This window comes from Delphinapterus leucas, chromosome 10 (genome assembly GCF_059928025.1).
Source record: "Delphinapterus leucas isolate spDelLeu-1000000601 "Yukka" chromosome 10, BTC_Dleu_Yukka2, whole genome shotgun sequence".
Classification (NCBI taxonomy): domain Eukaryota; kingdom Metazoa; phylum Chordata; class Mammalia; order Artiodactyla; family Monodontidae; genus Delphinapterus; species Delphinapterus leucas.
Window position 1 is genome coordinate 79,015,762 of NC_143138.1, and position 23,096 is coordinate 79,038,857.

The 23,096-nt window shown below is 41.6% G+C and overlaps 1 protein-coding gene across 1 annotated transcript in view; it reads left to right on the forward strand.

Annotated features, from left to right (window-relative positions):
• The window catches only part of ATXN7 (ataxin 7), a 133,521-nt gene that overhangs the window by 55,129 nt on the left and 55,296 nt on the right, over nt 1–23,096 (forward strand).

Sequence of the window (23,096 nt, forward strand, 5' to 3'; positions counted from 1 at the left end):
CACGTTCATTTTGTTGAGTCTGGCTGTTGAGTGCCGTACAAGGTGTGGAGAGTGGAGCAGTGCCGTTACAAAGAACTGCTAGGAGTTAAAGTGAAACAGGGGTCTAGAAGAGCTCAGAAATCAATGGAATGTATGGTAGAAGTTTCTACTGCTAATGTTCTTACCATGATTTACTTGTAAGCAGCCCCTGAAAAAGTGGAGGGGAAAACGTGAAGCTTAATTACTCAGAATTGTAACCGAGCTCTGACGGAGGTTTGGCGAGTGGTAGCTGTGGATACCCATGTGTGGAATTGGTGCTTATAGATGTCTGGCTCTTTGACTAGGGTGTCAGGAAGGAAGAGCCCCTGAAGACCAGAGAGGGCGCTCGTGGACTTTCTTTTACCACAGAAAACAAGCCTCCTCCCTGGCCTGTGAGGCCACTGACGGACCCACCCGGTCAGGGTTCCCTCTTCCTTACAGCCTTTTTACCTTCTCGTCAGAAAAAAAAGTACATCATTGCCATCTCTTTTTTTTTTTACTTTGTTTCCAACACTCTTGGCTGTATATCTTTGGTTTAGGTAGTCTCCTTTGTATACCCACACCCTCTTTAAATTGACCCCCTACCCCTCTAAATCTTATTTCAGGAAAATAATTCACGTTAAATCCTGCTTTCTTTTAACGTCTCTCATCTTACGTTATGAGGTGGGTGATGGATGTAAATAGTGACTGAGGTAAACCTGTATCAGAGGGAAGAAAATCCTTGAATGTAGAAGTGGAAACAGATACATGAAGAGCTAATACGTGGGCTTTGGAATCAGGGTTCTCAAACTTGAGTAGTGAACAGTCTTTGAACCCCTTCATAGATTTATGCAAAATATTGTCTGTATTTGCATAAGCACAGTTTTCTAGGGGGAGACAATATACATTTCAGCAGATGTTCAAAGGCCTTCATGATCTAATACTAATAGTGTTCAGCACTACCAGTGAAGATACCCGAAGTTTTTTTATAAGATCTTAGCAAGTCTCCATTATTATTTTATTTGTAGTTAAAGCAGGTTTTGTGTTCCAGTTGCCATATTCAAGATACATATTTTTAAAATTTCCTATTGGGTTTCTAAATTTTTTGTTTTGCTTATTAATGCTTTCACAGCAGTATTGTTTTCTATAGTTTTCATTAAAAAACATAGTATTCTGGCTACATTAAAGGTTACGAGTCATAAGTGGGCCACCTGAGAAGATGGCCATTTTTTTTCATAGTAATACCTTGTGGACCTGTGTCATTTCAGATAGACAGATATAAATCCTGCCTGAAGTTTTGTTAACTGCACCTGTTTATAACTGAAGGGCAAGTGAGGGACAGACTTGAGGACATGAAGTGGCGGCCTAGGTGTTCTTTGTGAAATTCACACCTAATAGTGTTATTTGCTGAAGGACCTCACTCATTCCCCTTGCCCTTAGGGTGAAGGTAAAACTACTTACTGTGGCTGCTGGATAAGGTTCTATTTGCCTGAGGCCACCCCAGGCTCTCTGCTCCTTAGCTCCTCCCTCCAGGTTCTGTGCTGTCCCTGGGTAGGGACACTACCCCCTTTGCCCAGACACCCTCCCCCTCTCCTGCTTCCTTATTTCCCCTAACTCTCTTCCCCAACAGAAGGAAAACTGACCTTCATCTCTCAGGTCCGGGCTTCAACATCAATTCTTCCGGGCATCCCACCTGGGCCCCTGGGCCGGCTTTATGTCTGCAGTGTGCTTTCTATGTTAATCCACAGGACATCTCCCCGTGTCATTGTGTATAGCTCTGCCTAGGTTTGTTTAAACTATTGCACAGTGTTTTGTATTATGAATATTAGCATGGTTGTGTGAACCTGACCTTTCTGGATGGGTATTTAGGCTGTTGGCAGTTTTGCTGCTTTTACCAACAGTGCCCCCAGTTAAAGTACTGTTATAAGCTTCTTAGTGCTAGTGAAGTTTTATTTTGCTTGTTTTTTCCTTAAATAAATAGACAAATGTAGAGTATATTTAAGTAGATACTGCCAAAGTGCCCTCCGAAAAAGCTTTGCAAGTGTCAGAGTCTATCTAGGTGACAGAAAAGTATGTTTATGGCTGGGGGCACAGTTATTTACTCTGAGAGTTTGTCTCTCCTTAAGGAACTGGCAGGATCCAGCTGTTTTCCCTGTCTTCCTACTCCCCAAGTTTTGAGCTGTTGAAATTGCAGTCGTCTGTCCTGTGGAAATTTAGAGCTCCGTGTTTTGAAAATGCAGTCTGACCTTCAAAGTGTTGTTGTTAAAGGAAGAATCAGTTGTAGGCTTCCAGTTACAATAAGGTTCATCATCTGAGGTTCACAGAGTACCTAAGGATTCGCTCTTTAATCCACACAAAATCTGGGGTCCAGTTTTTGCCACATTACCATTGACTTTCTTCACCTACTCAGCTAAGCCCTGGCCTCCACAGTCTCAAACAAAGGCAAAAGCTGTTTTCCACCTTCCTTGAGAAAGTCCACAATGAGTGAACATCTCATAACAGGATTGGGGGTGGAATACGGAACAGAATGTTAAGTGACTGTAGTCTAAGCTACTCTTTTTTCACAAAAAAAGAGGAACCATAATTTTCCTGTGACTGTGGTAATCTCCCTTGTCCTCCCTCTTGATAAAATGATATTCTTCATTGGGTATTGAAATAAATCTGTGCAAAGTAGTTGGTTAGATAACCTTTCTGGTGAGGGGGTAATGGTTCCTGCTGAAGGGATAATAAAGTTGACGCCTCACAGGTACCTGTTGGAGGGAGCGGCTAGTTGATTTTTTTTTGGTATCGTATTTGAGATAGAACCCTCAGTTTTCCCAAAGAATGTTTTTTTTAAAAAGGTTAAATGGTTGAAAAAAATTTTTTCGTTTTAAAAAAATGTTACTGGAAGTTGGGTGGTTCAAAATTCATTCACACATTTAGTGCTTAAAAAGTTACTGATACTCATCCTTATTTTCAGAATCATCAATTGTCCTAACTCCTTTGCAGCTGATGGCCAACACTGCATTCGTATTGAGAGGCCAAAGGCTAATTCCTCCAGGAGCTGGGGAAATCTGAACACCCACCCCTTTATGTCCTGTCCTTTCGTATTTGCCTGCCAGCTGGTAGCCTCCCACCTCCCATAGCCTCTTTGCTCCTGCCTACTCGGAGGCTGTGATTGAGTCTGGCTTCTTTGGCGGACCACGTGCCGAGGTTTCTCCCCTTTGGGGAAGAGAGTTCACAGAGAGAAAGAATTGCCTGGTTCTCTGGGTTCCTGGGGGCAGGGGATGTATTTGTGGATGCTTATGGGAACCATGCTGAAGAGTGGATGGAGAAATCAGAGATCAGACAGTCATCCTACTTAAGCACCTCTTTCTAGAGATCAAGATGAGATGGGGTAGCACTGGGAGAGAGATGGCCTGTGTGAGATGCAGAAAGGGAATACTTTTGGATGGGAGCTGAGGGAAGAGAGGGTGAATGAGTATTATGCCCTGGTGACTCAGTTTTTTAAGTACTTCCTCTCTGGGTTTCTGTAATCACATTAGGAGTTTCGCAGGGTGTTAATGCTTGTTGCATAGCATCACATTTCCTGGGTCACAGTCCCTCCTCCATATCTTCACTGCTGACCTTGGGCAAGTTATGTAATACCTCCTGGCCTCAGTTTCCTTGCAAGTGGGCATGGATTAGAGTAGTGTTTCCCCCATAGGGCCGTTTTGAGGGTGCTTTAGTTAATGCAGGGTTTCTCAGTCTCAATGTTGCTGGCATTTGGGGTCAGATCGTTCTTTGTTGTAGGGGAATGTCCTGAGCATTGTAGGATGTTTAGCAGCATGTGGCCTCTACCACTGGATGCCAGTAGCACCACCCCCTCCAGTCGTCACAGCGGAAAAACGTCTCCGAACATTGCCAATGTCCCCGTGGGGCAAAATTGCTCCCAGTCGAGAACCATGGCTTTAAAGCCCCTTGCTTAGTGTGTGGCAGGTAGAGTGTTCTTCGGAGCTTGAGTCGTAGGAGATGCTTGATAAAAATGTGCATGCGTGAATGAATGTTTGTGTTGCTGGAGTACTGGAAGGGTGCTAGCTCCCTCCGTAGAAGTCACATGCAGGAGGTTCCTTGGTGAGACTCTCGTGGCACTCAGGTAACTGAATCTTTGGGGCTGGCTACCAAGAGGAGCCCTCCCTCCCCATCCTGAGTTTCACTTCCATTGCACAGCAGCAGCCATGAAGTGTCAGAGTAGCTATTACTGTATATCCTTGATTCCAAGATGCCAATTTTTCTCATGTTTCATTATTTCTGAAATCAGAATGGATTATAAAGTTGAAGGGTGCATTTTTTTTATTCTTCCCCAAATGCTGGCCTTGACACACACTTGATGGCATCTTTGAAATTAAGGAATGAGGTATTTCTGTGTATGTCTGGGCTTTGCAACAAGATTGGAAGCTCTTTATGGGCAGCGGCTGTCTTACCTGGCCATTTTTTCCAGTACTCAGCACAGTGCCTCAAACGCACAGTCTCAAACGTTTGAGCAGCCTGCACTTTCCAGTGTTCTTTGATGGTGCCCTTAAACTGCCTTTCACGTGGTGTTTGGACCTTCACACAGCTCAGGACAGAAACCAGTGCAGTCTCGCACAGGTTGGTACCAGCAGTGTTCTTTGCGTGGTCCCTATCTTGCCCTGCCGCAGTGTGTTTGGGTGGTTACTCGACTGCTTTACTACAGTCTGCTTACTGTAAAGATGAGTGAGTACACAGTACAAACTAGTTTTCTAACGCTGGTGATAAGAAACATATGTCTCCAACTTTTACAGGAGGGTTGTATCATACGTGCTTGTAAGTTATTTGAATTATACTATATGATGGCACAAAAGAGAAAAGCAGTGTGGCTGATTTCACCAGTCATTCAGTGCATACTGACCTGAAATGTGCTTGAAACGGGAGGTGTGAATCAGCCAAGATGTAAGTTCCATGAGGCACAACAGGGTTTTGCTTACTGCTGTCTCTTCAGCATCCTGCAAGAGTGCTTTGAACATAGTAAGGACACAAATTATTATGGAATATTGATTGCTTTCCTTTATTTGGACTCAGTTCCTGCAAGTGTCTCAGAATGTAAGCATCTCATTGTCCTATGTTTGTGATGTTTAATTACATGGATTTTTTCATACAAGAAGGACCTTAAACGCAAGCCAACTACTTAATCTGGTAGAAGCAGCCATCTGTTCTGACATCAGTGACACAACTGGCTGTGTAGGACTTACTGGTAGAGCTCCATGTGGTGTCCGAGAAATTTTCATGGATGATTTCAAGTGAGTTTAGAAACTAACCAACAGATTCCTCTCTTAAAACGGAACTCCACCATCACAACCTAAACAGATGAAAATCATTAGGCATGCAGAAAGCGTTGACATCAGTTGTACATTAGGTGGGCTTAAGCGGATCAAGGGACTGCTGTGTTTACCTTTGAAGAGCTAGAACTATATCACCAGAGACTGGGTTTCAAAGGTGATACCTAATTAGAAATTTTGTGGCTTGTGGTGCTGAGTACAGGATCCCACTGATCTCCTGTTTGACTTTCTCATGTATGGTTTTGTGTAGAAAAGAAGGGGACTGCCTTTGGTAGGTTCTAGGTAAATATTTGTTGATAGATTAACCTCAGATTTAACATGATGAAAGTGATGAAGGTCTCTCCTGGAAAAGAGCTGGATATTTCTTCGTTCATGGTTCGACTCAGCCCATACTTTTTGCCTTAGACTGGTTGGTCAGTTTTCTCCCTTGCCCCTTTGACTCCCGATTGAATATTCATGCTTTAGTAAAGAATGGAAACATTATCATTTTGTAATGACCTTAATCTGGTTTGCAAGTGTTCTACAACTCAAACCCATTTAAAGAAAGGCAGCAGGCCAGGCCCCACGATAAGAAATCTCAAAAAGAAGAGCGAAAATGTTCCCTCTTTAGCCTAGTGTAATTATTTTTGCTGTTTGGTTGCATAGGCAGGCTGCCAAAAGAGAGGGGTACAAATTAATTAACCGGCTGTTTGCAGAGATATGGCCGTGTCATTACTGATAAGCATAGATGTAAGTAAGGCAGTGTGTCGGCTGTTTTTCTAAAATGTGGGAGGGCAGAAACATGTTACCTCAAATAAAATAGACCAAATGCTCAGTGGGGGGAAAAGTATAGTTTCTGTTAGTTTCCACTTATTAGCACATGTATTTCTTTTTCCTTATTCTAAGTGCTTCCTAATGTGCTGAGTGGCGGGAGAAAGTGTGGATTGTCGTGTTAGTTTTTTAAAACTATAGCTGAATGCTTTGTACCTCAATTGAACATATTTGGATTCCACCCCCGCCAACTAAAATCATTTCCATTATAACTTTTATACACCATACTTTAATTGGGATTTATTAAGCCAGTTGTGAATTTTAAGTAGTATTATGTGTAAAGAATGTATGTGAATAGTTTTGCCCAGACAAGTGTCTTAAACAGTTTTCATAATATAAGCAGCTGTGTCAATTCTGTAAGGACTGACACTTTGTGTTTCTTATTTATTCTTCCCCAGAGGTGACACTACTAGGACCCCTAGTTAATATCTGTTGGAGGAAGGACTGAAGCTCTGTGACCAGTGACATGTCATTGCATGCTGGTTAAGGGACTAGGATCTGGAATCAACTAGATTTAACCTTTAACCCCAGCCCCACCTCTTGCCAGCTGTGTGATCTTGGACCAGTTACTTAATCCTTCCATGCCTGTTTCCTCATTTGTAAACTTGGGCTAATAATAGTACCTGTACCACAGCGTTGTTGTGAGGATTTTGTAACATACAGCATGTAAAGTACTTATCATCCTGTCTGGCCCAGTAAGTTCTCCATAAACATTTGACAAGGTGGCTATTGTTATTATATTGTATTTTGCCTGACCTTTTACTTTAGAACGTCTCTAGAAAACAAACACACAAGCTACTGGGGAGAAATGGGTGTTGAACTTTGAGGCATCACTCTGAACTGTGGCTGCACAGGGTGTTATCTGCAAACCACATCTGTTTGCATATGGTTTTGGTAAGTGAGCTTTGAGTTCTTTGTTCAGGTATGTTGACCAGTTTCCTCTGGAAGAACAAGGAGTGAAACTACAAAGTCTGAAGAAGCAAAACTGAGATAAGAGAATACATAAAACTTTCTTGTGAAAGTATTGCCCATTAGGTCAGAAATGAGCTAACAGTCAAAGCAACCTTGAAATACTTTAATGTTTCCCAGTCGTAATAAACTGCACCTCATCTGTTTAAGCAGAACAAACCTTTGTAACATTAAGAGAGATTAGGAATAGAAGTAATTAACCAGCAGTCAACCCTCCGTGCCTGCCCCCCCCCCCAGTGTTGCCTTACAAATCTGTGCCTGCCCAACTCTGACCAGAAAAAGCAGCTGTACAAGTGAATTTCATGCATGAAAGAGAGGCCTAACGGAAAGGATTACAGAACCAAAAAACTATGATATTCAGACAAGTTGGTGTTGGGACCAAAAGAACAATTCACACTTCAGGGACCTAGTCTGACCTATTCCCAGCTGTCTCCTAGGCCTGACCAAGCGCTTTCAAATAGGAGGCACTCGAGTATTTATGGAATGAGTGGAGGCGAGAACGAATGTGATTGATTTGTTTTCACAGGCATCAATGAGAACATTAAATTGAACATTAAATTGACGTCTGCAAGAGTGCAACAGAATCTTTTAAGACAGAGGAAAGATTTATCTTTATTTTCTTTGTAACTTCTCTTTAAATAAAGCTGCCTTTGGGGAAGCTTTAATTCACTTGCATGTAGGCAATGAGTAATCTCAGACATTTATGCATGGTTCTCATCATTCTTGGAACCATATTTTTAATTCCTGGGTGACTTTGAATTATTGGTATTTAGTATACATGCCTTGCCTTTCTTCCCCCCTCCCCATGTAGAGGAAATAATGTTTAAGGACTTGATTTATAAAGCATTTCTCTAAAACCGGGGGAGAGTCTTCAAGATGATGGCTTCCTTGGTATCTTCTTGGAAATCTCAGAGGCACCTAGATTTAAGATGTCCCCAGTGTGTATTCCTCCTACTCTGACCTGGCATTCTTCCAGGATTCCTTCTCAGAGACTGGTACCACCCATCCATCCTGTTCTGCAAGACAGGAAACTTGGCATCATTCTCTGCACCACCCTTGTATCCAGGCCATTACCAAGTCATGTCAGCAGTTCCTTCTCAATATTTGTGGATTGTTTTTATGCCATCTCACTGTGATCTCCAAGTCCACGCTACCCTGTGTCTGTCACCTGTACTATTGCAAATGCAAATGCCTGGCCTTCTCACTTTTACTTTTGAACCACGAATTTCCCTTCTCCATCCCACAGTTTGAGTAGGGTTGAAAATAATAAAGAATCTGATAATGTTATCTTCCATTAAAATACTTCCAGTAAGCATTTCCTATTGGTGGAGTAAGGACTTCCCAAAATCTCTGTAAAAACAGTGAGAACACTGGCAAGAATTGACAAAATTAACTTTTTCAGAGTTCTAAAAATTAAAGGCTTGCAGGATTTATGGAGCATTTATACAAGAAAAAATAACTGAATCTCTGTAAATAAATACAGCAAACTCTGTGGTGTTTTAACTCACTCTGTGTTAATGCTGCTGCACCCCACCCCCAACTCCACAGTACCTTTGAAAACCTGCAAACCTCACAACTACAGTAGCTGTGAAAAACAGTAGCTTAGAAGCCATCGGAGTGGAAAGAATGGGTTTGGGAGCTTCCCTAAAGCCATATGCCCAGAAAATTGTCACTGTTTGAACTGTCTAGTAGCTCCCTAAAAAGCTCCATTCTCAGAAGTTGTCCGTATCAGAGCTCACTCTGTGCCCTATCCCTAAGGTGTTTGTTTTAAAAAATAAATAAATAAATAAATAAATTAGTGGCAATTATTGTACATTGCAGTTGTTTGAGGTGGTGATATCAGTTGAGGTTGACAAGAGGCTGACCAAAAAACTAAGTAGAAAACACTGGGAAATGAGATGTCAATTGGGGTTTTTAAAGAGCTCCAACATTTTCAAGATTCCTGGGAATCTAGAAAACCAAGTGCATTAAATTAGCTATACTTCAATTTAAAAAGAAGAAAGAAAAGAAAACAGTGTGTGTGTATAGGGCTGTTCACATGCCCAGGAATGACCTGAGAAAACCCTAATATCTCACCGCTGGCTGACTTTGAGGTTCTATGCAAGCAGGAAGTGAAGACTAAGGCAGAGTTGTAAATTGATTGCTAGAGCATTGAAGACGTGTCCCAACATATGCACAGAGCCCCTTGGCAAAGCCTGGGAGACTTATTGGTTCAAGATATTTAAGGAAATCCCTGTCCAATAATTAGCTAACCAAGCACACACATAACAAAGAATACAGACTCTACAATTAGACCAGGTAACTCACTAAACAAACCAAAAGGGCAGGTGGATCTGATTTGTAGAATTGCCACATTACATTGTCTGTATTGTCTAGTTTTCAACAAAAAATTATAAGGCAGAGAAACAGCAGAACACGGGCCACATGCTGGCGGAAAAAAGCACAAAATGGAGCCATATCAAAGCAAAGCATTTCTAAAATACTGTTGAAATTAAGTTGGTCTTATTCAAACTACATTGTCTGAAGTTAAGATGTTAATTGTAATCCCCAGGGCAACTACTAAGAAAATAACTTGGGGGGGGGAGTAAAAGAAAAAAAGGGGAATTAAAAAGGTATATTAGAATCTATTAATTTAACACAAAAGCATGCTATAATAGAATAGAGGAACAAAAAAAGACATAAAACATGTATTAAACAAGTAGCAGAATCACAGACATAAATCCTACCTTATCAGTAATTACGTTAAATGTAAATAGAATAAACACTAATCAGCAGGCAGAAATTGGCAGCATGAATTTTAAAGAATCATGATTCAGTGATATGCTGTCAACAAGAGACACACTTCAGATTCAAAGTTGGAAGTATGTTGGAAGGTAATAGAAAATATAACATGCAAACAGTAGTCAAAAGAGAGCTAGTCTTGCTGTACAAATATCAGACAAAACAGACTTTTTGAAGTCATTAATGATAGAGGAGGATATTTTATAATCATGAATGAGTCAATCCATCAGGAAGAAATAGCAGTTACAAAGATATATGTACCTAACAAGAGAGCTTCAAAATACATGAAGCAAAAAACTTACACTGTGAAAGGAGAAATGGACAATTCAACAGTAATAGTTGGAGATTTCAATAACTCACTTTAAAGAATGGTTACAACAGCTAGGCAGAAGATCAGGACGGATGTCAAAGACTTGAAAAACATAAACCAATTAGACACAACCAACAGCGGAATATTCATGCTTTTCAAGCACACGTGGAATATTCTCAGAATAATATGTTAGGCCACAATAAAATAAGCCTAACTAAGTGTAAAAGTACTGAAATCATACAAGTACAAATTACATTCTCTAACCCCAATGGAGAAAATTAGAAATCAACAACCAAAGGAAATTTGGGAAGTTAACAAGCTTGTGACAATTAAAGAACATTCCTAAATAAGCAGTGGGTCAAAGAAGAAATCACAAGAGAAATTATACTTTGAAATTAATGAAAATGAAACATAGCATACCAAAACTTAACATACTGCAGCTGAAGCAGGACTTAAGGGAAAATTTATAGCTGTAAATAGTTATATTAAAAAGTAAGAATGATCTCAAATCAATAACCTAACCTTCCTCCCTAAGAAACTAGAAAAAGAAGAGCAAACTAAACACAAAGCAAGCAGAAGGAAGAAAATAATGAATTAGATGAACTAGGTAGTAGAAAAACAAAGCAAAAACATCAGTGAAACCAAAAGTTGATCCTTGACAACATTGGAGTGCTTTGATTTTGATAAAATTGACAAACCTTTAGCTAGACCTGACCACATCACTCATATCACTGAAATCAGGAATTAAATAGGTAATATTACTACCGACCTGACAGAAACAGGGTTATAAAGGAATACTGTGAATGGCTGTGTGCCTACACATTGAATAACCTAGATGAAATGGACAAATGCCAAGAAAGATACTGTCAACTTTAAACTGCAAACTTTAAAATTTCCCACAAAAGAAAGCCCAGGCCTAGATGGCTTCACTGGTGCATTTTACTAAATGTATAAAGAAGTAGGACCCACCCAACACAAACTTTTCTAAAAAATAGAAACTCATCCTATGAGGCCAGTACCAAAACCAAAGACATCACAGTAACTGAAAACTACAGACTAATATACTCAGTATACATGATATAGTGTATATTTATTATATTCTATAATAGGCAAATACTAAATACACATTTGAGCAATGTACAGTTGAGGAAATATGTTCAATATGCCTTTGATGGATGGATTGGAAAAAGTCTGGATAATATATGAATAATTTCTCCAATATTGGTTACATTATTCAAGTTTCAGTCCAGGTTATATGATGTTCTGTTTTCAGCACTTATCAAACATGTATATAAATCACCTGGGAATCTTGATAAGATGCAGATTCTGATTTGCAGTGTCTGGGTTGGGTCCTGAAACTCTGTAATTCTAACCAGGTTCTCAATGAAACAGAAACAATTGGCCTGTGGACCGTACTTCAAGTAGTGAGGCTTTATCTTGAGGATGAATATAGAGTTCAGTGTACTTTTTTCACTGTGACCATTAATATAGAAAATCTAAAGAGCATTTCCCCTCTGACTTGAGGAATCTGAAACAAACTCAAGACAGTTATTACACTTTAATTTTCTATTAAAAGCTCTGAATCTTCTGCGGCATGCTTTGGGTAAGATATGTAGAGACTTTACAAATATGAGATAATTATAACATCCCTTTAAGGATGTTATGAAAGATACAGCTCTCTAGTTTGCTACATTCATCATAGCCACATGGCTGTTGGATAATACTCAGGTATACCATAAAGCAAATAACTTGCTTAACATGCTATGCCAGCTGAAGGCTAGCCATGTGATTTTGGTTTTCATGTGTTCGTTACAAATATATAGAAAGACAGTTGATTTTTCTGTGTTGATCTTGTGTACAGACTGAATGTTTGTGTCCCGTCGTCCCCCCCCCACCACAAATTCATATGTTGAAACCTAATCGCCAGTGTGATGATTTTTGGAGGTGGGGCCTTTGGGAAGTGGTTAGATCATGAAGGTGGAGCTCTCATGAATGGGATTAGTGCCCTTGTGAAAGAGGCTCCAGCGAGCTCCCTCTCCCCTTAAGCTCAATGTGGAGGACACCATGAAAAGATGACTCTGAACCAGGAAGCAGGCTCTCACCAGACACTCAGTGTGCTGGTGCCTTAATCTTGGATTCCCAGCTCCCAGAACTGTGAGAAATGAATGTTTGTTGTTTATAAGCTACCCAGTCTATGGTATTTTGTTACAGCAGCCCAAACAGACTAAGTAAATTTTGTATCCTGTGATACTGCTAAGCTGGTAACTTTGGGGAGGTGTTTTGTAGGTTCTTTGTGGTTTTCTCCACAGACCATCAAGTCATCTGCAGATGGAGAAAGCTTATTTCTTTCTTTCGAATCTGTATGCCTTTTATTTCCTTTTCTTGCCTGATTTCTCTGGCTAGAACTTCAGTGCTTTGCTGAGAGTGGGTATCCTTGCCTTGTTCCTGACCTTAGGAGGAAAGCATGCAGCCTTTCTCCATTAAGTATGATGTTAATTGTAGGGTTTTTTGTAAATGTTCTTTATCAAGTTAAGGAAATCCCCTTTATTCCGAGTTCTCTGGATTTTTTTAAAAAATCATACATATTTTTTCTGCATCAACCATTACGGTAGTATGATTTTTCTTCTTTAACTTGTTAATATCACGTATTATATTGGTTATGGATTATTTGAAGTGTCTAGGTTCCAAGTGTTTGGAAATTTTCTAGTATCTTTCTGTTACTAGTTTCCAATTTGATTCTGTTGTGGTCAGAGAAAATACTTGGCATGATTTCATTTCTTTTAAATTTGTTGAGCTTGATTTTCTGGGCTAGGGTATGGTCTGTATAAAGCTAACCACTTAAAAATATAAAGCTAGGTGAGTAGGCAGTACCATTCCATAGTTAATGCTGTTTTTAGTTGTATGAGAGCTGTGGGTTTTCCACATACAAGATGTCTGGCAGATGTGGTGTTGGACATTGACTGCCTTTTGAAGAAAAGAAAGTATTCTTAACTGAGTCATGAGTTTATAACCATAGGCTTAACAATAATAATAATAATAATATTAACACTACTCTTCATTAAGCATTTACATATACTCTGCTTACTGTGTTTAGGCAGACATAGAACTAAACATTTTACGTGAATTATCTTATTCAATCCAACAATCTCCTGACATAGATACCATTGTTTTCACCATTTTTCAAACGCAGGAACTGGATGTCTAGACGTAAGTACCTCTCTTGAGGTTATAATACCAGCTAAGTGGTAAACTCTCTTATAGCCCATATCTTATCATAGTCTACAACTTAGCTGAATGGTAGTGATGCAGGTAAGATTCCCTAAGGGTTTTGGAAGGTGCCTCTAATTTCCGTTTGAAAGGTCAGAATTTGCTGACAGTATTTTGAGTAGCTAAAGGTACACGTGAGGTAGCCTGTCATGTATGTCACCTTTGTAACCCTACCTGGCCTTCCCTAACTCAGGTTCCCTAGGATTTTGATATTTGCTTCCTCTGTTCTTTGCCAGGTACTGTATCTCATTTTCAGTACAATTAGTGACAACAGTAGCACTTATGACTTATCTATGGAGGGTCACTATAAGGTTGGCCGCTTTTACATAGTGATGAATAACTGTTAGACTGCTTTCTAATCTCTGACTCTTTGGTCCTCTGGTGTTTGGTACTGGCAACATCTCTTTTTTTTTTTTTTTTTTAATGTAATTTTATTGACCACTTTAGTTCAGACAGGGTCCCAAACCACATACATTTTGGCAGGTTGTTGATTGCCTTTTTTTGTGTCTGGTTGGTTCATCATCTAATGTCTTACGATCAAAGGAAGGTCCAGTTCCCTTTAATTATTGGAGCAGAGAATATGAATTTGGGAGAAGTGTGTGCAGAAGGTAGAAATAAAATTCTGTTTTATCTTTTCCCCGTTGAGATGTTAAAGCTCACTTAAGAGCAGTTTAAAACTTTTTTATTATATCATTGATATTCCTTTTGATTACCCAGAACTGACAGTTACCATTTGAAATAAATTTGGGACTGACTGTAGTAAAAGTCAGTTATGTGCAGACCAGCCTTCCAAGTTGGTCCATCAGGTTACTTCGAAGTGTTTCCGACACTAGTGGAGCTGAGAGTCCTAGTATCTAAGGAAACCTTTGCGTAGCAGTGAGAGCAGACAGTCCAGAGGTAGCATCAGAAGTCTGCTGTTCGATAGGATGCCTTGATTGACTTTGATTAAACAAGGCGGGAGAGGCTGGGAGTGCGCTGAGCAATGGTGAGGCTCCTGTGAGGTGGTGAGGAGCACGTACGTGGGAGTAACCTACCTTCACATCTCAGCTCCTCCGTGTGCTGGCTCTGTGACTTAAGGCAGGTAATCTTGTTCCTCACTTGCTTTATCTGTGAAGTGGGGACAGCGACCCTGAAAGGTGGGTGGTGTTGTGAAGAGCAAATGAGTTAATACTTAGCACTGTACCTGGAACATAGGAAGTGCTCAGTAATTGAGAACTTTGATTGTTTGTGTTATATGTATTGCTTCTCAGATGGTGGTGTTGCTGTTGTGATTTTTGTTCACTGATGTATACCCAGTACCTAGAATCGTGTCTAGGCATAGTAGACTTTTGATACATGAATGAATGATATACACAGAGTACTTGCCATGAGACCTGACAGACAGTGAGTACTTAATACACTGAGTGTACAAGAGGTGGTGGCTGTAGACCAGCAAAAGATTAGAGGCAGTGGCCAGCGTAACCCACTGACAGTGAAAATGGAAATAATTATAATCCTAATAGGTAAGACAGACCTAGCACATGCTCTGTGCCAGACGTAGTTCTAAGAGCTTTATGTATACTAACTCATCTCATCCTCATAACTACACATTAAGGTAGCTACTATTATCGTGTCCATTTTACATATGAGGGTACTGGAGCTGAGGAACTTGCCCGAGTTACTGCTCCTAGTGAGTGATGGCATTGGAATTTGAACTCAGGAAGTCCAATCCAGAGGCCTTTCTCAAATTCTTTTGTTGAGAACCTACTGTGTGCTAGGCACTGTGCTGCGCAGACATGGCCTCTGCCCTCATGGAGTTTGTATCTTAGGGCAGTAGCCAAAGCACAAATTACAAATAACTAATGAGTGAAGAGAGAGTACTGCCTGAAGAGATAGGCTCCTGCTTTAAACTGAGTGGTCAGGCAAGGTCTTTCAGTGGAATGTAAGCTGTGATCTGGAACCAGCCAGACAAAGCATTCTGTACAGAGGGAGCAGAATTAGCAAAGGGCCTGAGGTGGGAAAGTGGTTGGCCTGTGTGCGTAACTGTCGAGGAGATGGAATTCTGGCATGGATGAGGAGTGGCTGTGTCTTATGGTTGCAGAGATCAGGCAGGGTCTTTCTAAGCACTGATTTTCATTCTGGCTGCATTGGAGTACTCTACATGGTAAACTAAGGGTTTAATCAGACTAGGTGACATTTATGATTTAAAAACATCACTGTTTTTATTTTTTAATTTTAAAAATTTATTTATTTATTTTTGGCTGCATTGGGTCTTCGTTGCTGCGCGCGGGCTTTCTCTAGTTGCGGTGAGCAGGGTCTACTCTGTTGTGGTGCGCGGGCTTCTCATTGCGGTGCACGGGCTCTAGGCGCGGGCTTCAGTAGTTGTGGCTCATGGGCTCTAGTGCGCAGGCTCAGTAGTTGTGGCGCACCGGCTTAGTTGCTCCGTGGCACGTGGGATCTTCTCGGACCAGGGATCGAACCTGTGTCCCCTGCCTTGGCAGGCGGATTCTTAAGCACTGTGCCCCCAGGGAAGTCCCTAAAAACACCACTATTTAAATGCGTATGGGTGGGGGAGTTGGAATAGGCGGAGGGGAGAATAGCCACTATTTAGGTCAAAGACCAGAGGACAGTGATCTGGAAGATGATTTTAAAAATGGCTCATGTTTACAAAGTACTTTGCATTGTTCTAAACATTTTACATCTGTTCATTAGTTCTTCCTACAACCAGTGAGGCAGGTACTGTCACTTTTCCCGTTTATAGATGAGGAAACTGAGGTAAAGGCTACCAAGCGGCAAGGCTGGGATTTGAATGCAGCCAGTGTGGTTCTGGCGGCTGTGCCTTTAACTGCCAGGCTCTATTGCCTTAGCAAGCTAAGTTCTTCCATCTGTGTGTCTCCCATCATGCATTAGCTGGCCACATTAGCTACAGTGAGCAAGGAACAAACTGCAGCCCATCTTTGGCTTTCTCCCCTCTCCCTCACCCCCGATCCATGGTCTCCCCATCTCTTTGCAGAGCTCTCCAGAGCATGTCTTCAGTCTGGTCTCTCCCGTCTTCATCACATAGGCACTTCCTGTCTCACTCTGACTTTTACATCAGCCCTTGGGGACCACCCCGCTACCCCCTTACCTCGGTAGATCCACACTCATGCCAGAGTGACCTTTTGTATCATGTGGCTTCCTTCCTTAAAACTGTGGGTTCTCCCAGGCTTGCAGGGTGGAGCTGAAACTCCGAAACTTGAGCCTTGACCCTCTGCAGGGGGAGCACCAGCAAGTCTCGTCCGCCTCTCCCCTGCCTTTCATTGCTTACAGGGAGGAGTGTGTGGTCAGCAGCAGGGGCAGAGACCACTTGAAGGTTAAGCTCACATTATAAAATAGTCAGTTGCCATTTGGTGTATATATCGATCTCCTGCGACTTTAATCAGTGAGAACTGGGGCCCTTGCAGCAGAACATGTCTAGTTTGTGTATATTGTGTGTTTTTGTTTATTTTGCTAACACTGAGTGTTTACTATGTGTTCAGCATGGAATGCTCTCCACGGAGTAGTTTTATTTCATCGTCACAACAGCACTGTGAAATGTAGGTCCTGTTCTCTGTATTTTACAGATGAGGAAACTGAAGTTAATAATTTAACTGTGTTCACATAGCTAGTAAGGGAAAGATTAGGGACTTGAATCTCAGTAGTCTGACTCCAGAACTGTTCCTAGTTACTGCACTGCACACCCTAGCAAAAGAGAATTTGCCAGTGTGCACATTTGAGAAGCAGACCCTGCAACACAAATTTTAACCAGAAACCGCCCCCAGGAATGGGATCATGTGTTCAAGGGAAACCTTCTCACCCTTGAACTTTTATCTCACTGGATACCCAGTTTTAGTGGGTGACTGTATGTCTTTACATGACCTAAAGGCACAGTTATACCCTTGACTTATGGTGGCACCACAGGGACTTCATCTAATACTTTAGTTACTCTCCACCCAATAATATTAGTACATCCATTTGCTGCTTCCTGTCCATCAAGTTAGGCATTGTTAGGCACTGTCACTAGAGCAGAAAACAAGACAGATGTGGAACTTAGTCTAGTGGGAGGAGATTAAGGCTCACACAGTTAGATGGATAGTTACTAACAGGGCATGGTGCTGTGTGGCAAGGCTAAGTCAGTGCTCTGAGAGCAGATAATGGGGCCCTGACTAGCCAAGTCTCCAAGGAAGCGACATTGAAGCTGAGACCAAATGAAGTAAAGTAACAAGCCAGGTCAAGATCTGGAGGAAGGGAGTTCAAACAGAGGGAACAGCAAGCACCATGGTGCTGTGACAGGAGAGAGCATGGTGTGCACCAGGGACAAAATGAAGGCCAGAGGGGCCAGGTGCAGGGTGCCAGCGGGGAGAGAGCCTTGTCAGGGGTCTTAGTTTTTATCCTAAGAGCAAGTGGCAGCTACGGGAGAGTTCCAGATGTCAACCATTACTTCACTGTCACATAATCTTGAGTTCACTTCTCAGACTCTGTGCTAGGCAAGGCGAGGAGTCTGCTGTCAGACAGCGCTACAGAGGCATCAGTTACCATTCAAAAATCATAAGTCAGTGAGTGAAGGACTGTGATGGAGATATGAATGGTATGAGTAAGAGCACAGCTCTGGTCGAATGGCGGGAATTTCAGAAAGAAGAGAGAAGAGCTTTCTGTGCTGTAGGAACAGTTGTGTCCAAAAGGTAGGATTGCAGAGAACAGGGCAGGTTCTGAGAAGACCCACACAGTCTTGAGCTTAGAGCAGGTTGACTCAGCCTGGAGAGATGGGAGGAGAAAAGAGTGCTAGGGCCTTGCTTACAGAGAGGTAGGTCAGGGGTCCAAGTACCACTTTGAAGCCAGCAGAGGTCTCCAAGGAGAGGAATGGCTTTATTACTTTGTAGGTTGGTGGCTTTGGCAGCAGAGTGGAGGAGGCTGAAGAGGGAAGCAACTCAGACCCTATTAGGAGCTCTGTACCGGTGTGTGGAGGCCACCAGGCTCTGACCGCGGGCACTGGCAGTGGGAGCAGCATGGAGGAGGCAGATTCTGGCAGCTTCTGGGAGAATGTTGGGAAATGCCTGGGCTTCTGAGCCCAGCAGACCTGGGTTCAAATCTTGACTCTGCCACTCACTAGCTTGTGAGATCTCAGTGTCTGTGTGCCTTAGTTTCCTGAGCAATACAGTGGGCGTGCATGACTCCTACCTTACAGGCCGGTGGGGGACATTGATTGAGCACTTCCTGGGGCCTTCTAAGGCTTTGCGTGTATTAGCTCTCTTACTCTTTCTACCCTGGGAGGTGCCTGGTGAATTAGGTACTGTGATCGTCAGTATTTGACACATGAAGAGACTGAAGTTCAAAGAGGTTATAGAACTTGCCCGAGATCACATTGGATTCGGGGTGCTGGGGAGTGGCCCACACTGTTAGCCACTCTGCTTAAAATACCTGTGACAGAGAATAACTAACTGGGGAGGAGCTGGAGACAGCCCTTTGAAGAGATGACAGCTGAGCTGAGACCTGATGTGTGAGAATGCCCCAGGCATCTTGTGAAGAGCAGGGGCAGAGCCTGGCCAAGAAAAAGCTTTCCAAGGAGAGAATGGAGATCAGTGTGCCTGGAGCAGAGTGAGCCAAGGAGAGGGGAGCAGGGACTCAGGGGACAGGGAGTGAAGGGCGGAGGACAGACCGCTGGTGTATCCCATAACCTTGGGGGTTGTGGTAAAGGCTTGGATTTTATTCCGAGAGGAGTGGGAAGTCACTTGGGAAGTTATAATGGTATTTACGTGATCTGTTGGAGGATTTCGAAGAATCACTCTGGCAGTCGTGTGGAAGGGATTGTCAACCACGTGGGAGACTTTCTTCCACAGTCCATAGGAAAGGTGCTGGTGACAGGCTTTACAGTGGAGGGCTGGACAGTGGAGAGAAATGGACAGAGGTGTTAGAGGAGAGCTGATCGGACCGGCTGGTGGCCTGGGTGTGATGAGGGAAAGAAGAGTCGGGGTGTTGTGTGGGTTTTTAGTTTGAGAAGATGAGCAGAGTCATTTACCCAAAAGGGTGAAGATTTTGGGGGGCAGGGAACAGGGCAGGGTGGAAGGCAAAGCTCTCTTGGATGTGCTTGTTTGATTTGAGATGTATGAAAGACATCCAGATGGCAGTGTCTAATAGGGAGGGAGTTGGATTTGTGAGTCTAGACAGAGCTCGGGAGCCGTCTGGGCTAGAGATAGAAATGTGGGAGTCGTTGGCATGTAGAAGTTTGGGTGCGTGGGAGAAGGGAGACGCACAGGGTACTGCAAAGGTGAAATGCTTTGCTACGGTGCCCAAGTTTTGTTGTTGGGCACAGGCCTCAAAATGGGGATGGCAGCACCAAAGTAACTGTTCAGGACTGGCTTTGGCCAGAGGGCCTTCAGTCTGCATGGGACTGTGAAGGTTCTGCACACATGTGCTCATGTGTCCATGTGCTTAAACCCAGTCCTTCCTACGCTGCTGGCCTGGGGTCTCCAAAAATACATGACGGCCTCGGTGTGGGTGCCGGGCCATTCACTGATTGGAAGATTAGGGTGACCTGAAACCTGAGAAAGATTTAGGGCTTACACACGATAAAATCCATTCTTTCAAATTGGGTCAGAGTCCATGGGGTCAAGTATAGTTTTAAAACTTTCATTGTATTTCATATAATGGTTTAAGTTGTATATTTAAAGAAAATTTTGTAAACTTTTTTTTAAATTCAGTAGGCACTCATTTTAACTCAATAGGAACTCTGTTTTCCGTCATAAATGAAGCTTTTCCCTTCTTGCATTTGGGCAAGTTCCATGTGTTAATTTGTAGATGGGCTGATTGTGAACTTACACTTGGAAAGTATTCAGAAACATACATACTGTCGCTCACAAAAATTATTTCATTTTCTCTGTTACCACAACATTCCACACGCTGTTCCTGTTGCTAAGGCCTCTGGAATGTCCTAATTCAGAAAAAGGATATAAACTCCTTTTTTTCCCCCAAAGAAGACATTTTATTTAAATTATTTTGTATCCTTTAGCTTACGTCCAAATATGGATATCTGAAAGTAAAGAATTCAGAAAGCTAAAATTAAAGTTGCTTTAGGTTCTCCGAACAGAAACTTGATTTCATAGGGTAGCATGAAGTGCGTTTAAATGTACCATGTTTTTTTCCACAGGGATTGTGTATGTGTGTGTGTGGGGGGGGGTGTGGGTATGCGTGGAATTGAGGTCACAGATGGTGCAAACCTCAGTTTGAGTCCTGGTTGTACTTTTTTGCTGGGTGAAATTAGACAAGTTCTTGTCTCCATCGGTAAAATGAAGATTATATTGAAGGATAAACCTTATGAAAAGTGCTTAGCTGAGAACCTGGCACAGAATGGTCTCTCAGAGAATGCCAACTGTTTATCATTATGATTATCATCTTTATTGTCATCAATTGCAAATAATTATAAGTTATTGAGGAAATTGAACCTTTTTACAGAAGTATAAATTCTTGGTGCCTCACAGAATGACCCCTACTCACTTAGTTTTATTAGTATTTCTGAGTCTCACAAAAGGATCAAAGGAATCAGAACAAAAAAAGAACAGTTTTCTACATAAACATCATTGTGGCCAGTTAAATTTTTATTATTTGCAAGGATTTATACAGTTTTTAATTTTTTACAATTGGCTTATTTATAAAGGGGTGGGAAGCTAGTCCCCAGCAGTATCTGGTATCTGGCAAAGTGACATATTTTAAACAGCATCGCTTGAAATAGAGTGCTGTGAGAAATCACACAAACCAGGCACATTGCCGAGGCCTAAGTCTAAACTGAGACCACTTAATTTAATACTTTAACTACTGTTTAATTAATAAAACTGATCAAGTTGATTTCATTAATGAAACTGTTGATTTGATGTGTATAGGCATTTCATACTTTTCAGCTGTAAGTTATGAATGTTTTGCCATTTCTGTAATTCATACTTAATTGTCCTGTGTCAGAATGATTTAGCATAGGGATATATGGAACTTAAAGTAAACTACTTTACATTTGTATTTTTAAAACTGAAATGTTGGGACTTTCCTGACGGTCTGGTGGTTAAGACTCTGCGCTTCCAATGCAGGGGGGAGCGGGTTCAATCCCTGATTGGGGGACTAAGATCCTACGTGCCACGGGGCATGGCCAAAAAAAGAAAAAGAAAAAAGGAAATGTCATGTCAAACTGTAGCCATTGAAAATGGCTTATTACTTGTTGATCATTGCATGGATATAACCTTTCCCCTTCTCCCACATGTACTATTTTTAACTCAATGTGGGCATGCTTTCCAGGAAAATAGTACATTGTTTGGCTCTTAACTTTTCGTGAAATTGTTAAGCTTAGTCACAGAAGTCAGCAGTCTGTTAGAAACTTCTTCTGTTGTCTTATCAGTTTATTCCGTCAAAGGTGTTCAGCCCTGACATTCAACTTGTTGGAGTTGGAATCTGGAAGGAATTTCTAGAAATCATATTCCTTCGGTCTTCAAGGGACCAAATTCAAGCCATTGTTGTGAGTCAGAATCAAATCTCAGCTATTGACTTAGACAAAGTAGTTCACCTTTCTGTGAATCAGTTTCCTCCTCTCCAGAGCAGGGTTATAATGGTATCTACCCAAGTAGTTGTGAGGATAAAATGAGATCAGAGCGCGTAGAACCTGCTCAGTGCTGCTGCTGCATCCCAGAATCGTGTTGGTCCCTGGTATATTTCAGATTCACTGCTAGCTATCTGTGCAGTTCAGTGTAATAGAAACTGTTTAAGAAAATCTGACCTATAGCTGTGTGTAGATATTATTAGATCGGTAACTTGACATTTTAGAGATTATCATCACTTTACATCACCTCGGGGCATTTTCTGTTTCCTTTAAAACCACTGAGCCCACCCAAGCTGGAGAAAGTGTGAAATTAAATCTTACAGGAAAGAAAGCAGGTGCTAATCAGCTTTTTGGATCTTTATTCCCTCTTTAAACTTGGTATTTGGTCTACTAAAATATTTGCCTAATTGAAATGTGCTAATTATCCATTCATTGCAGATGTTCTAAATAGTGCTTATAGTGTAAAATGCCAAGTCTGAAATATTTAAAAGATTTAGATTCTGGATTTGAACTGTTAGCTCTGTTCCCTGGATTGTTACTAATAATTAATTGTCCACAGTTAGGACTTTTTAGTTAACCGTATGTTACCAGGTATCAAGTTACTGTACTTTGTTTTCATGTGTATGCAGATAGTCTAGTTTTACATTTGTATTTTAATTAACTTCTTAGCACAAAAGAAATCCAGCTTGTATCTTGTCCTATTCTGGTAACTGAACTGAGATTAATGTATGAAATGTTGTGCTTGTACTGAGGTTCTTTCTGTCCGGTGGCATCAGTGTGCAAGCAGAGGACTAGAGGTTAGTTGTGACCTGAAGAAAAAAAAGTACGAAAATCATTTTCTTTGTATTACATGCTGACAAAACCAGCAGTTTTACTCTTCAGTGAAACCTCTGCTTCCTTTCTTAACGGTTCCATAGAACTCAGAGACCAGATGGCTGGAATAGAATGCATAGTTAACCAAACAAAACCATTAGATGGTACAGCTTTGTGAATTGCTAGGCATTTTATGTGCTTGCAGATTCTTCCTCATAACCCTTGGTAGAGTTCATCTAAAGTTGCTTTATTGTGTGAATGT